Here is a 15,678-nt window from a genome sequence, read left to right on the forward strand (position 1 = left end):
TAGGCCTCCATTGCATATGATGGATATAATATTTTGGTAACTCCAGTAAAATGCAACCATAGGGATTCAAGTTAGAAATAGAAATATAGGAAATCCCTTACTTTTGGGATGTAGATAATCCTACCTTATAGATTTGCTAATTATGTAATTATGATGTTTTGAGACACTTTAATGATTACTATGTATGAGCTATATTATTACTGGTTGATGTTTTGGATGTTATGTCAATGACCTATGTTGTGATCTGTAGTCTTAATATCTAACTGTTGGATTTGAGAATATATATATATATATATATATATATATATATGATATTTATTCAATATGTGGTTTGTCTTGTTTTCAAGAGAAACTCTGTTGGATTATTGGTAATCCCTTTGGGTTGGTTTTTTATTTGTATTTTACTATGGTGGTACTTTTAGGCTAGGCAAACTAAGGAAATTATAGTTTGTCTGCTAGTCACGGTCCAAGAGCAAGTCGTGGCACCAACGTGATGGTAAAATGCATAAAAATGAAAAATTTGGATGGTAAAATTTGTGAAATATTCAAATTTGGATGGTAAAATTCATGAAAAGAAAAAACTTTAGTGGTAAAATCCACAAAATTATGAAAGTTGGGTAGTAAAATTCTAAAAATAAAACTTGAATGGCAAAATTTTGCAAAATAATGAAAGTTTGGTGGTAAAATTTGCAATTGAGTGAAACATGCTAACATATCGTCTATATGTCAAAAAATAAATAAAAAAACTACACTTATATATACCATTATATATAGGGAATACCTTTTATAATTGCTTTTTGGTGTCCTTTTTTTTAAGACCATTTTATCCTTTAGTAATTACATAAGCACACTAAATTTATCTGATTACCCCCGAGAAAAAGTTGTTTAATATATAAATAAATGACAAATAAAAATGCAACCATTAGTCTCAAACCATTTTTCCCATGTTAAAAATATAACTACAATTTCTATTCAACATCCTTTATCTCTCCCTCTTCTATCTATCTCCTTGCTCTTTTTCTGCCTAGCCGCAACCATTCTTTCCCCGATGATTTTCAGAACTTCTTCAAATAACGAGGGTGAGTGGGTTCTCAAGGCTAGAATTTCATTCCACGATTCTTCATTATGCACTACTCCTATTTCCTTTGATAAATTTGTTAGCTTATGGGTTTTCATTACTTTGATATAAAGCTTTGGATTCTTCCCTGCATTTTTTTTGTAATTTCAACTTTTTCCTTTTTTTTTCATGTAACCACACATATTGGCTCACCGCACACTCTTTGCTTACAATATTAGGAACTACAATCTCTATGATTTTGGATTGAATATCACAACTTGACCTTTCAATTAGAAGGGGAATTTTCCCCACTTTCTTCAAATCATGATATCTAGCTTTCCATATATGTAACACTTTAGATTGCAATGTCATGGACCTTGATTTCCTCTAGTTCCAAATTGCACGAAAATCCAAACAAGAAGGGCAATAACAACGATGAGTAGGCTTTCAAGGTCAGTTTTAAGGTTGACATTTCATTTCATGATTCTACATCTACTCGACTATCATTTTCCTTAATCAATTTTTTTCCTTATGATTTTCAGTGCTTTAATTTGTCCAAAAGTTTTAGATTATCGTTCTTCTTTTCAATTTAGATTTTACATTTATTAAGTACAACATTTTTGCATTTTTATTCACTAACAATAATTGCATGATTTGGTTGATGTAGGATCCCTATCTAGACTACTCCATTTTTATTCTTTAGATTTCTTTTATTTTTTTGTCGCTCTCATTGAATTTTAGTTATTGAAATTTCATCATTTTTCCTTTGAATTTTAGTTATGTGATAACCTGCACGATAGTTGTTTCTTTTGTGTATGCGAGGAAACAATCTTGTTCTTTTTGATCTAGAAATTGAAGCAACATGCAGAAGAAACAACGCTGCAAGAAGAAAGAGAAAACAACAAGAGGTGAAGGCCAATTAATAATCATCATCCTCTATATCATTTTCTTCTTTTCTACATCCAAATTTTGAAGAACACATCATGGCAGAGAACTAGCCATAGAGAATCACTCTAGAGGACTACTCTAGTTCCTCTACACCTTAGTACTTCACAAGCATAGCCCAGCCCGAAGTTCAACCTGCCAACATCACTTATCCACGTTCCCTCATCCAGATTCAAGGTAATCTAATACATGCACAAGATTATGATGGAAGAAGAGTACAAACCAGTGAGATATCCGTAGAGGAGGCTCAATCCATCCATGAAAGAAGAGGTGCAAAAAGAAGTTCTCAAGTTACTTGAGGCTGAACTTATTTACCCTATTTCTGACAGTGCTTGGGTGAGTTTCGTCCAAGTGGTGCCCAAGAAAGAAGAAATGACCGTGATCCGCAATGAAAAGAATGATCTCATCCCGACTCGTATTGTCACTGAATGGAGGATATGCATAGACTACCGCAAGCTCAACGATGCTACAAGAAAGGATCACTTTCCTTTGCCATTCATGGATCAGATGCTGGAGCGGTTAGTAGGCCAAACTTTTTATTGTTTCTTGGATGGCTATTCAGGGTACAATTAGATTGCAGTAGACCCCAAAGAACAATAAAATATTGCTTTTACATACCCTTTTGGAGTCTTCGCTTACAAAAGAATGTTGTTCGATTTATGTAATGCATCAACCACTCTTTAGAGGTGCATGCTAGCTATCTTAACTGACATGGTGGAGAAGTGCATTGAATTTTTTATGGACGATTTCTTCGTCTTTGGTCCCTTCTTTTGACTCATGCTTGACCAATCTAGAGCTCATGCTACAACACTGTGTTGAAGCAAATTTGGTGCTGAAGTGGGAGAAATATCACTTCATGGTTCAAGAAGGAATAATGTTGGGCCTCAAGGGATAAAGGTGGACAAAGCAAAGATTCATGTCATTGAAAAGCTACCTCCGCCATTCAATGTGAAAGGCATAAGGAGTTTCCTTGGACATGCAGGATTCTATCGGCGATTCATAAAGGATTTCTCCAAAATTGCGAGACCCTTGAGCAACTTGCTGAATAAAGATGAAGTGTTCAAGCTTGATGAAGAATGCTTGACAACCTTTCAGACCTTGAAGAATAGTTTAGTGTCTGCTCTAATAATAGTGACACTTGATTGGACTAAAGAATTCGAGCTCATGTGCGACGCCAGTGACTATGCAGTGGCGGCAGTTCTTGGACAACAAAGAGATAAGGTATTCTATGCTATTTATTATGCCAACAATGTCCTGAATGATGCACAACTAAATTATTCAACCACTGAAAAGAAGATGTAGGCCATTGTCTATGCATTGGAGAAGTTTAGATCTTATTTGGTGGGCTCTAGGGTTGTTATCTTTACTGATCATGCAATAATAAAATATCTTCTCACAAAGGCCGATTTGAAGCCAAGACTAGTTAGATGGGCCCTTTTGATTCAAGAGTTTGATATAGTGATTAAAGACAAGAAGGGCTCTAGGAATGTAGTGGTTGACCACCTCTTCAGGTTAGTCAATGAAGAATTAACTCAAGAAAAGCATGAAATTTGGAATGAATTTCCCGATGAATCCCTTCTACATGTGTAGGAAAGACCTTGGTTTCCATATCTGGCCAACTACAAAGCTGCAAGTATTATTCCAAATGACCTCAACTGGAATCAGTGGAAGAAGTTCCTCCATGATGTTTGTTTCTGTGTCTGGCATGATCCCCATTTTTTCAAGATTGGAGTAGATAATTTGTTAAGAAGATGTGTCACCATGGAAGAAGCCAGAAGCATATTATGACACTGTCACAATTCCCCTTGTGTCGGACATTACGGTGGGGATAGGACAGCTAATATGGTTCTACAAGCTGGATTTTTTTGGCCTTCTATCTTCAAGGATGCCCATGATCATGTACCTCATTGTGATCAATGCTAGAGAATAGAGGGCATTTCTTAGAGAAATGAGATGCCATTACAAAACATCATGAAAGTTGAAGTTTTTGATTGTTGGGGCATTGATTTTGTGGGCCCTCTACCATCCTCTTAGTACATCTTGGTTGCTGTTTATTATGTGTCTAAGTGGGCAGAAGCTATGGCTGCTCCAAAGAATGACGTCAAGACTATTATCAAGTTCCTAAAGAATAATATATTCTCATGTTTTGGAGTTCCCAGAGTGCTAATCAGTGATGGGGGTTCACATTTCTGCAATGCAAAGTTGCAGAAGGTTCTAGGGCATTATCATGTCAGACATAAGGTAGCTTCACCTTATCATCCTCGAACAAATGGCCAGACATAGATTTCTGATAGAGAGCTGAAGAGGATTTTAGAGAAGACTATTGCCTCCTCAAGAAAAGAGTGGACTTCCAAGTTGAATGATGCATTATGGGCCTACATGAGTGCTTTCAAGACTTTTGTTGGACTATCACCCTTTATGATGGTCTATGGGAAAACCTGTCACCTACCAGTGGAGTTGAAGCACAGGGCCTAATGGGCCCTCAAATTTCTTAATTTTGATGAATTGTTGTCAGGTGAGAAGCAGAAGTTGCAGCTATTGGAGCTAGAGGAGATGAGACTCAATGCCTACGAGTCTTCCAAGATTTACAAGTAGAAGATGAAGGTGTACCATGATCGAAAGCTAATAAAGAATAACTTTCAGGCTGGGCAAGAAGTATTGCTATTCAATTCAATGTTGAGTTTCTTCCCAGATAAACTCAAGTGTAAATGGTCTGGGCCTTTCACAATCAAAGAAGTGAAGCCTTATGGAGCAGTGGAGTTGGTAGATGTTACCTCAAGTGAGCCTAAAAGAAGCTGGAATGTTAATGGTCAGCGACTGAAAATCTACAATGGTGACTACATTGAAAATCTACAATGGTCTTGATTACAACTGAGTTTTCAAAAGATGAACACACACACACACACACACACACACACACACACACAGGCCCATTGTGCCTGTTCAAAATAGTTTGAAAAGATGCGTCTTTTCAAAAGTTTTTCTGAAACTTTTCACTTGTAATCGATTACATGATTCTAGTAATCGATTACACTGTTAAATTTTTGAAGAGTTATGAATTTTCATTAGTTTTTCTAAAATCTCTTCGTTGGTAATTGATTACACGGATCAAAATTCAGATAAACTTGTGTCGTTAGTACAACAATTCAAAATTTCAAAATCCATTTTCACAAACTATTTGGTAATCAATTACATGATCTTGGTAATCGATTTCCAGTTCAAAAAGAAATTTTTGAACTAATTTTAACTATAATAAAAGAATTTTGATAGTAAAGATTTTGAGGCCAAACTATAGCAATCAAATGGTGATTCTTTTAACAAATTTACTAAGTTCTTATCTTAGATTTTCTTGTTCTTGTTCTTTGACTTGATTCAATTCATGCTCATCAAGTAAAATTTTGGCATCATCAAAACCTGCATGATATACATTCATAGAAGAAGTTCTACTCCAACATCTACGACCCAAAAGATGACATACCGAAGTAGTTTCGGGTCTGGGGGAGGACCATTAGATTTGACATAGAGACGTTGAATGATTTTCTAGGGACTCTTGTCATCGTCTCGAAGAGGGAGTAACTGATCATCTATCCCCAGTACCTACACACCTACCCAGACCACCAAGCCATCGCGGCTAAGCTAGGCACCCCAGGAGGGCAGTTTATTCTTAATGTTGATGAAGCTCCATGGAAGATTTTGCGGAAGGACCTCACCACTTTGGCTCAGACTTGAAGCGTGTTTTCCTACTTCAACCTCACTCCTACCTCTCACACTTCTTACCTCAACATGGACCAGGCCTGCCTGATCTACAGACTCATCATGAAGATGAACATGGACGTGGGCAATATGATTTTGTGGCAGATTAGAGATTACACAGATCACCCAGTCTAGCACGTCCAAACTCGGCTTCCCTGCTCTGATTACGACACTCTGCAATGCCCAAGGGGTCGACTCAGATACTTTGATCTATGAGTCCCTTAGTTTGGTTATTAACCTAGCTTATATAAAGAAGAATTGCTAAAATCCAACAAACTATTCTATCACATTCCCAAAGTCAAGGTGGGTCCGGGCCAGAGCCACTCAGGATGCACCACTACCACCAGTTATCCCTCCTCTAATCGCCTCTTCTCCCACTGGCCAGCCTTCTTCTCAACAGGAGCAACTCTTCCCCATGCCCTAGAGCCTCTACCATGGCCAACTTCTCTTGGCCCATAGCCTTCATCGACTATCTCTCCAGCAGCTAGTGATGACACCAAAGGAATTTCTCTCTCAGGTTGCCTGGCTAGGAGTCCAACTACCTTTTGTAGGGGGGTGATACCTCTAGTGTTGGTGATGATGATGTTGCAGAGATCGGAGCTAATGATGACTGCGTTGTGGACATCACCGCTGCATAGGGAGCCTGGGACCTATGACCAGCTAGAGATTAAGGCCCATTTTTCTTTTTCTTTTCTTAATTAGGACTTTTCTTCATTTTCTATATTTTTTCTTTATTTTCATTTTTGTTATCTATATTTTATTTTATTGTCATTTTATTTTCTTGAACTTATGTTAATTTAAATTTTGGTAATTTAAAATTCAGTCATTTAATTTTTATTCTGATAGCAAAGTAGACACTTATTGTTTGGTTACAACATATTTTGAGTGAATCAATTACATGAGACTAACTGCATACTAATGATTATTTTTGTGAATAGATGATTCTTATGCAAGCAAGCATCAATGTAAGTGATGGAGTGTGAACTAACAGTACAAGAGTGAAAAGGTTAGTATTTCTAACAGAAATGCATGGAATGAGAACCTGAATACTTTATGAAAGTCGGTAAGTTATGTGAACTTTAAACTATGAGAGAACGATTAGTTTTAATTTCCTGATTTTGCATGATTCTTGGATTGTTTGAATGCATGCATGGTGTGGAGATGATCCAAGCCATTTTTGTTATTTTATTACAGCTACTTAGCCAAATAGCCATCTTGTAAATAAATGTGTCCCTTGCACCCTTTTTGAGCCTAATGTAATTTTTTTTGTCATTGGAACCTGTTAATGCTCAGAAAATAGTTTGCACTACTGTGAAATTTATCCGCAAGTGTACTGAGTCACAAGTAATATAAAAGGGTAAGAACCGAGTATCGAATCATAGGGAGTTTGTTTCATTTAGGAAGGCGTCCATTCAATAAGTAGACATTTATATAAAACCAGGAAATAGAAATAAGCAAAGATATTTTCTGTAATCCCTAAGTTAACTACAAAATTAACTACCTAAATGTGAGAGATAAACAAATGATTAAAACGTTGGGTCCTTCTACTGAGTGACTTGATGCAATTAGGTATTTTTCTCTATTTAAGGTTGTTTATGTGTTCTATGCTGAGGGAAACTACCCCAAACCACGATTCCTAACATGAATGGGCTAATTCTATTTAAACCTCGTTCTCGGATCCCTCGTCAAACTTAGCCTAAATGAATTGCATTAAGATTACAACATATTAAAAACTAAATCCTTGCACTCTGTGTCCAGACATATAGTTCTCTAGCTTGTTCTATCCAGTTCTAAGGATTTAAAACACTTTCCAATGCTAAAAATCCTAACTTTACACACAAATGGGAGATCAGTCCACAAACATGTAAGAATTAAATGCAGATAGAAGCAATGAACACATAAAAACCACTTTAAATAGATAGTAGAGAGTTTTACATCAAGGCTCAACAGAAATTCCCAACAAGAAACTTAGCCTTCCATTGCAAGTTATCACCTTTCAACAACAAGATGAGGTTTTTGAAGTAAAATTAAGATTACATAGTGGTGAGGATGTCTCCTCCACCTCTAGAAACCTAAAAATCACTCCTAAACCTAGAATCCTCTTGAAAGTTGAGATCTTTGGCTCTGTTGCGTCTCTCTTCACAAAAACTATCAGGCCTCCCAATTTTTCGCCAACTTTAGCTTTTAAGGGCTTTCTATCCTCGAAGTCTCGCTTAGCGCCATTTTCGCATTAAGCGAGAGTTAGTGACTTTTGGCTTAGCGAGCGAGGCGCGCTTAGCACCAGAGGAGACAAATGACTCGTTGGGTGAGCTGATGGTGGGCTGAGCGCATGTATGCTTGGCATATTCTCCTAACTCGCTAAGCGAGTTGAGTGCCTCGCTTAGCGAGACACCAGTTGCTTCAACCTTCTTATTCTTCATCTTTTCACCTGAAACTGAAGTTGAACCACATTAATTCACAATGAAGGGGATATCTACTGAATAAAAACTAAACTAAACATAAAAGTATGTACAAACCTACAAAAAGAACCATAAATTGGGGGAAAGACAATTTTATAAAGCTTTTCAATACAAAAGTTAGTTGTAAATGACGACTAACAGAACCTAAGCCTAAAAATTTGATATTGACTAACTACCCTTTCTTAGGTTATAGAAGAGTACTCACGAATTCAGAAAAATTTGTCCCAAATTTGGGAGAGTGTTTTTTGGGTGAATTTTATTGTAGGAAAATGAATAAACAACACAAATCAAATTGACCCACATTATATGGTATTACTGCAACCTAGTATGAATGTCTATTACTTTTTGCATCAAAAAAATTTATTTATTTTAAAGAATAAAAGCTAGGGTAAACCATCATTAAAGAAAATGGTTGTGCTGAAAAGAGTAGCAAAACAATAAGGTTGATGTTGTGAAAAATTCTAAGTTGTGATTTGTCAACAATTTGGGGGAATAAATGCTCTCCTAGATCCTAAGCTTTTAATCCTAAAAAAACCATGATTTCTTTGTTAGCTCAGCCACACTACAAGCCTAATAAAGTCCTTAGTGATCCACATTATATATGTATGATTGCATTGGCTGAGATGATGTGCAAAGTTGAGAATTTTACTATTAAGTTATTATAATTGAAACACTTTGAACTAAGACACTTGTGGGATTGAGAGAAACACTAGCCTTGTGAGGACTGAAGTTTGGGGATACTTCCTTGTGGTCTGTCATTCTTGCTAACTATTTCATTTAAAGTTCATCGTGTTATGCTCCTTTCATGAACTTATGACAAATGTGAACTTGAGAATTGACCAATGAAACTTTTTGGAATGTATGCAGTTATCTAATGAATTGTGATTAGTAAACTCTAAACTTTTTCTTAGTGTAATTAGTTACTTTTGCTTAAGGACAAGCAAAACTTTAAATTTAGGGGAGTTTGATAACTACTATGTATAAGTATATTTTGGGAATAAATTACATAGGCATTGATCATTTGTCTTTCTTATTTCTTCCTTTTTGTGCAATAATTGTTATTTTAATATCATTTAAGTTTTTGTGCAGAAAATATTAAAAGTTGATGAATTTGTGGTTATTATTGAATAATTGGTGCAGAAAAGAGAAAATTTGAAATTTGAAAGGGCGCGCTCAATGCGTCCCAAGCACTAAGCACGAGGCACAAGCTTAGTAGACACAAGCTTAGTGACAGGAAGCAGAACTAATTTAGGAAAGCAGGCTAATTCAGGAAAGAGACGTGCTTAGCGTGAATCATGTGCTAAGTACGAGGTTACCGCCATTCTCACTCAGCGCGGAAAGTGCGTTCAATGCGAAGGTTACATGGAAACTAAGCTGATCTACGCCTATAAAAGAAGGAGAGAGAAGAAGGAAAAAACACAGAAATTCCAATAGAATACAATTCCTTATAGAAGGCAAAGACTAGAAGAAGGAGAAGCAAACATTGGGAGTCATTCCTTTCCTCCACCCCCTTTCTCAAATTCCCCATTTACTAAATATTCCCCTCTTGTAATTGTAAAGCCTCCTATGATAATGAGAGGCTAAACCCCCCTTTGTTAGGAACTTGGCAAGCCAGTTATTCTTGATGTAATTTCTCTGCCTATCCATTTAATATTATTACTTTTTGCATTATCTTTTCCTGTGCTTAATTTTATTGCTTATGGTTTGATCACCCATTTGCATGGTAAGTTTTAGGGGTAGCATTGGGAAACATTATTTTTTAAGAGAACTAGGAATAGGTATCTAAAATAACTTCATCACTAGGGATAGGTTGATTTTATTTAGCCTGTTATACATCTCTATTCTTAATGCAATATAACTATTTGCTCTCTGCAAAGGGATTTGTGAGAAAAGATAGATAAATTAGATTCTTTCACTCGAGGAATCTTGGTTAGAGTATATTAGTGGATGCAGGTCTTAATTGGAATAATTATAGAGAAAAATCATCAATATTACATCAAAGAGTAGCTCTAGTAGGTTAAGTTTTCAACATTCTCATCTTCTGAATTTAACTTCTATAATATTGACTTTTCTTATGTTTTCTGTTTTTAATTAATTAATTAATTTAAATTCATGTTTAATTTCTTCTTTTGTTTATTTTAATTTAATCTTCTACCAAATTAATTTATTGTTTTTCTCCATCCTTTTCCAAATCTTTTTCTTAATTAAATATTCATCTACCTAAGTACAAACAAAGTTCCTATGGATTTGAACTCGGACTTCCATTTTAACTTTACTTCTTGGGATGAATTGGTGCACTTGCCAATGAGTTAACAGTGAACTTTTAAGCATTCACTTTTTTTCTAACCGTACCCTCTCCCTTCATTTTAAATGTTACATGCATACTTTTCCTTCTTTTTCGTTTCCATGGAGGTCCTGAATATCAATGGTCTTCACATAGAAAATGATGATGGAGATCTGGAATTCAACATTGCCTATGCACCCGAAGACATCATAGTATAGTCACTATGTTTGGTTGGTAGATTCCTCACTGATCTTATTATTGTTTCCAATTAATGAAAGAAATAATTGCATTGGTATGGAGGCCCAAGTGTGGATTTGAAATTACAATAATGCGAATTGGAGTTTTCCTATTTTGATTTTTTCACTACTTGGATGTTCAAAGAATCCGTAAAGGTGAACCATGAAGTTTTGGCAAACATCTTCTGATTCTTGGCATCATCAAAGAAGGAGTCAACCGAGCAACCATCCCTTTGTTCTCGATCCCTTTTTGGATCCAAATACACACTATACCTTTAGTGTTTATGTCTCAAGAAGTTGGACTAAGCATTGGTAACTACACTGGAAAATTCTTAGAGTATGATGTAAAGAATAATTCCAATTTGTTATGTTCCTTCATGTGCATCAGGGTCTTATTGGATGTTCGAAAGCCACTGAATAAATCAAAGAAAGTCAAGAAGAAAGTTGGAGATTCTATAGAAGTTCTCTTTAAATAAGAAAAACTAGGAGTCTTTCTGTACTTGTGTGGTATCATAGGTCATGTAGATGAACTTTGTGATCATTTCTTTATGATGGCAACTGATGTTGGATCCAGGCACCAAAGTTTAGAGTTGCAACCTGAATTACGTCCAACAACAACCGGAGTAAGCACTACGAAATACCTTCGTGGTGAAAAAGTTGGCCCCTGTGAGACAGGAAGCAAAATAGAAATAGTTATAGACAATAAAGACATTAATGAAGGAGGGACATAGTCAAAAACTATCCCTAATAATTAGGAGTCAATGCTTGAGAAATTACTATAAGATATATTTAAAAATTTAAAATTGATCTTGCTACAATCAAGTTAGCAATCGTTGCTCAATAACCAGCCAATCAATCATGCAATGATGATGGAAGAAAAGTCCAATGTATATGAATTAATTATTGGTGACAAAAAAAAAGAAGGTTGCCGATTGATGCGAGTTTAGAGAAATCAAATACCCATCCCATTGATAGCTCTATGGATACCATCACACCTGTGTCAGAAAGTGTAAACCCTAGCTTTTTTTATTAGTGGACCTTGGAAACTAGGCCTATCAAGGACAATGAGCCTCATCAGTTGGAATTGTGAGGGCCTGGGTAACCTGAGTGTAATTTTTATCCTCCATGACCTAGTTTGAGCTTACCACCTAGACATCATTTTCTTTTGTGAGACACTGGTTCACTCAAATCCTATTAAAGACCTCAAAGTCTAGCTAGGGTTTGATTTTTCTTTTGCTAATGAATCTAATGGTAGGAGTGGGGGCCTATTGCTATTTTGAAAAAACCTTACGATTGCCATTTTCTAAATTTCTCTCCTATTTTTATTTTTGTGAAAGTTCTTCGTCGTAGAAAACTTGTCTGGTAGTTCATTGGTTTCTATGGCTATCGAAGAAGACACTCTTAGGGCCTCTTAAGATCTATTGTTGTTGATCATCAAATCTCCCTTGGTGCATATTCGATGATTTTAATGACATTCTCTCGCAAGATGAAAAAATGGAATCAATGATCCCTCGAACTGGCTCATCAAAGGTTTTAGAGAAAAAAAATTTTTGATGCTAACCTTCATAATCTTCCAATGGAAGGTTATCGATACACGTGAGCTAGAAGAATAGGTAAACCTAATGTGGTGGAGGAAAAGCTCGACCAAGCACTTGCCACTCCTGAATGGATTGATATGTTCCCTTCCTTCAAGCTTATTAATGTGGTAACATCAAAATCTGATCATTCTTTAATAATTCTTAGACTTAATGATGTGGCAAAATTCATTTTAAGAAAAGATTTCATTTTGAAAACACTTGGCTCCTTGAACTGGAATTAAATGATGTTGTTGAGCTTGGTTGGTCTCACCTAAATGGTCAAAATTTCCTCTCAAAATTATCTATCACATCCGCTGAAATGAATTCATGGGGAAACCAAATCAGAGGGAAGTATTGTACCAAAATTGTTGAAGTCAGAACCAAGATGGAACAAACTCGTGAAATGAATGATATCCATTCAACATAAAATTTCGAAGCACTCTATAAAGAGATGGGCAACCTCATTGAACAATAAGAGATTTATTGGAGGCAAAGAGCTAAGGTGTTTAGGTTGACAAAGGAAGACATTAATTCAAAGTTCTTTCATTCCACTGTAATTACATGTAAGAAGCTAATGCCATATTTTCTTTGACTCGTGATGATACAGTTGCTATTCATGATCATCAAGACATTTTTAATATTGAAAAAGATTATTTGATTGGCTTATATCATGATGATAATAATGTTGATGATTTGATGCCAATTATTAATGAAATTTCTCCTTGCATCTCATCTGGTGACAATGATATTCTCCTCAAACCTTTTTCTATATCTAAATTCAAAAAATGCTATTTTCCAAATGAATTATGATAAGTCACCTAGCCTTGACGAATTAAACCCTGCTTCCTATAAACATCTTGGGCATTTGTACGGCCTTGAATTGTTTCATTTTACTACCTAATGGTTAGAAAATGGCTATTTTCCTTCCTAAGTAAATAAAACCTCAATTGTCCTCATACGAAAAAATAACAATCCCAAAAATATGAAAGATTTTAGATCTATATCCCTTTGTAATGTTTTATACAAAATAATTTCAAAGGCTTTGGCCAATTGTCTTAAACTCTTTCTCCTCAAATGAATTTCCCAAGAACAATATGCTTTTGTTGAAAATAGGTCTATTTTAGACAATTCCCTCATAGCCTATGAAATCATTCACCATATTAGATGCAAAACAAAAGGTAAATTAGGAGAAATTACATGAATAATCAGATGGATGAAGTTGTGCCTAGAAATTGTAACTACTCAATTTGGGTCAATGGAGATACTATTGTTTATATTGTCCTTAGGAGAGGGCTTAGATAGGGTGACCCGATGTCATTGTACCTATTTATCCTATGTATTGAGGGACTTTCTTCTATCCTAAAAAAGAGAGAGGCTAAGAGAGAGATTCATGGTATCAAGGTGTGCAAATGGGTTCTTACCCTCTCATGCCTCTTATTTGATGATGTCTATTTTTATTTTGTAGGGCAGATGAATAAGAAGCCAAAATTCTAAAGGAGGTCCTTGACACTTATGGAAAGGCATCAGGCTAAATGATCAATTACCATAAGTTAGAAATCTTCTTCAGCTCCAACACTCAACCCATTTTGCACCATCAACTATCTTCTTTTCTTGGAGTTCAAAAGACCTTAGGAATTGGCAAATACTTGGGGGTTCCATCTCTTGTAGGAAGGAAAAATAATTAGATCTTTGCCCTTTTGAAGGATAGATTATGGAATCGCATCAATCATTAGTGAACCCAACATCTTTTAAAAGCATGGAAGGATAATCCTTGTCAAATTAGTAGTGCAACCAATCCCTACTTACTGCATGAGTGCTTATTTGCTTCCTTCAACTTTTGAGGATGATCTCCAGAAAATGATGAACTCTTTCTGGTGGGACAAAAGAAAATGAGCAACAAAAGGAATCAACTGGCTTAATTGGGAGAAAAGACAATGAGGAAAGAGGATAAATGAATGGGATTTATACATCTTCATGCTTTCAACTTGATCATGCTAGGGAAGCAAGGTTGAAAATTCTTAACCAACCAAGATACTATAGTTACCAAGATCTTTTAAGATAAATACTTTCCAAATGAGAATTTTTCGGAAGCTCAATTAAGGCAAAATTCAAGTTTTGTTTGATATATTATCCATGCTTCATGAGTGGTAAATGAAGGAAGAAATGGAAGAGACATTCAAATATGGGGACGACCTTGGCTTAGAGCACATGACAATCCGTATATATCACCCACACCTCCTATGGGTCTTGCAACTTTTTCTGTAAGTTTTGTCATAAATCACGACACACAAGCTTGGAGGGACGACATACTTCAACAAATTTTCAACAATGAAGATGCTCAATAAATTAAAAAGACCCCATAACTTAATTGTCTAACTCGAATCAAGTTCTATGGAAGCTTTCAAAAAATGGTAATCATTTAGTTTGCATAGCTTACCACTGCCTCATGAACACCATTAAACTGATCATATTATCTCAAAAAGGAAAGAGACTAGACACAAGTATGGAAATTACATGTGCCCTCTAAGATAAAACATTTTCTTTGGAGGATATTGAGAGATTGCTTACCCTTTTAGTAAATTGCATACAAGAGGCGTATAATGTTCCCATGAGTGTTCTTTATGTGAGAATAACATTGAAAATGAGTGGCATATATTTTTTGATTGTGTTCATGCACAAGCTGTTTGGCATAGGTTTTTGGGCTAACATTCAACATAAAATCATCAATTCAAAGGGCATAAAGGACTTGCCTTTTGATATTCTATGTACTTTTCCACCTAAGAAGAAGAAGCATATGGCTATTATTTTATGGGCTATTTGGTAATAGAGTATGTGTTAGCCTTGTTATTTTTAGTGTTAGTGATGACATTATAATCACAGCTGTAGCCCATGTGGCAAAGTTAGTTACTCTCACACTGTGTATAAATACTAAGAATGTACCATAATTGAAATGAAGATTCCATCTCCTTCTGCTTTACCTTAATACCTAAATAGCATGACATTAGTCCAATATCGGTCATCTCGAACTCATTGATCATTATTTTCTTGAACTCTTCAAACATACTTGGATTACTTCCGGTGAAGATCAAGTCATCCACATATATGCATACGATCAATATATCTCCATCTTTGATCTTGAAATAAAGGGCATGCTCATGTGGGCACTTTGTAAAGTTATTTTCTAGGAAGTACTTGTCAATGTGACTGTATCGTGCTCTCGGTGCTTGTTTTAGTCCATAAAGTGCCTTCTTTAGCTTGAGAACTTTGTCTTCTTCTTCTTTCACCTTGTATCCCAATGGTTGCTCAATGTACACTTCTTCCTCGAAGACTCCATTCAAGAAGGCAGACTTCATATCCATTTAATGAA

The 15,678-nt window shown here is 35.7% G+C and overlaps 1 long non-coding RNA gene across 1 annotated transcript; it reads left to right on the plus strand.

Annotated features, from left to right (window-relative positions):
* Nucleotides 1-352: 352 nt before the first annotated feature.
* On the plus strand, nucleotides 353-9,885 carry LOC121173515 (uncharacterized). The gene is made up of 3 exons (XR_005888562.1): nucleotides 353-1,965; nucleotides 6,694-6,761; nucleotides 9,355-9,885. It is a non-coding gene; the product is annotated as an uncharacterized lncRNA (long non-coding RNA).
* Nucleotides 9,886-15,678: the final 5,793 nt, after the last annotated feature.

The sequence above is a fragment of the Glycine max genome, chromosome 15, assembly GCF_000004515.6.
Source record: "Glycine max cultivar Williams 82 chromosome 15, Glycine_max_v4.0, whole genome shotgun sequence".
Lineage (NCBI taxonomy): Eukaryota > Viridiplantae > Streptophyta > Magnoliopsida > Fabales > Fabaceae > Glycine > Glycine max.